The following is a 1,697-nucleotide window of genomic DNA, read 5'->3' as shown; positions in this document are numbered from 1 at the left end:
ATATATATATATATATATATAGTAAATAAAAAAAACGAAGAACAAGCACAAAAAAAATAACAACACGAGGACGTGGTAGATGTAAAGTATTAGCAGGGAAGGAAGGAAAGGTGGTTTAATGTATCGAGCAAAGCTTTGGTTCAGAAACAGAGGAAAGTCCAATAGAAAAGGAAGACGGAGCGAAAAAAATCGCCAACGATTCACATGTGGTTATAAGGTTCGAGAAAACATTCCACATGATAAATTGTAGTAAAAAATATGAAAAGGACAATGCACAGAAATTTTCTGATGGAAAAATATATATATTTATGTAAAGAAATATTTACATTGCCAACCATTTTCACTTATGCTAATCATGATAATATATACATACACACAGACACACATGTATATATACATATATATACAGGGTGTCCACAAAGTCTGGGTACATGAGGATTCATACATACTTTAAGATATTATTATTTCTTATATTTAATTGTTTATGTTATGATTTTATTTACAGTCTGGGTACATGGGGATTAACACATACTTTAAGAAATTATTATTTCTTATATTTAATTGTTTATGCTCCGATTTTAGTTACTTCATGTACCTAGACTTTGTGGACACCCTGTATATGCATGCATGAATTTGCATATATGTATATGTACTTGTATATATATGTACATATATCTATATGTATATATGTGTGTGTATATATATATATATATATATATATGGTGTTGTGGTTGTTTTTTGACGTTGCTACAGGGCAGGCATTTTTCATGATGGCGACTGATATCATTACCGTGATTTGTAATTAGTCGATTCAATCTGTCGCATAACAGCAAAACTGCATTAAGGCATTGGATTTCAATGGATCGTATTTCTCCTGTTCGTACTGGCAATAACTGGTCCAGTCTTTATAATATTCCAGACGTATTTGACTAAAAAAAAGTAGTATTTGACTAAAAGTAGTAAAAACAATCGTAATTTATTGTTGGAACAATGGAATACAACATGTCTTCATTGTACCAATATATATGTGTAGGTGTGTCTGTGTGTGCGTGTGTGTGTGTTTTAAATGAAAAAATTATGCAACGAGAAAATGGAGAACGCAATACTAGATATAGAGAAATAACAAGCACTTCTAGGCCTTCTTATTTTATGAGAACGTGTATTGGTCTCAGCATTATAAGTACATATGCACACATATGCACACATATATATGTTTGTATACGTTTGTGTGTGTGCGTGTGTGTGTGTGTGTACACATGTATCTGCATATATAGGTACGTATGAATATATATATGTATGTATGTATAGACATATAGACAAACAGACAGATAGATAGATAGACAGACAGACAGACAGACAGACAGACGGACAGATAGATAGATAGATAGATAGATAGATAGATAGATAGATAGATAGATAGATAGATCATTTTCAGTCTTTCAAATATATGTCTAATCGTCAATTAGTAAAAATTTATAGTTTAGAATCAGTAGTTCTTTGACTGCTATTTCTAAATTTTCAGTATGTTGGAGAAGCAACTCAAGCTAATCCGTGTATATTTATGATTATATATATATATATATATATAAGAAAAAAGAAAAAACAGGAAGACATTTTTTGTTTTCTTTATATTTTCTATTTATTATTCTCTATTTTTCTTCTCTCTTCTTCCTTTTTTCTTTTCTTCCTTCTTCTAC

Source organism: Octopus bimaculoides, chromosome 12 (assembly GCF_001194135.2).
Source record: "Octopus bimaculoides isolate UCB-OBI-ISO-001 chromosome 12, ASM119413v2, whole genome shotgun sequence".
Lineage (NCBI taxonomy): Eukaryota > Metazoa > Mollusca > Cephalopoda > Octopoda > Octopodidae > Octopus > Octopus bimaculoides.
This window is presented reverse-complemented; position numbering follows the sequence as displayed.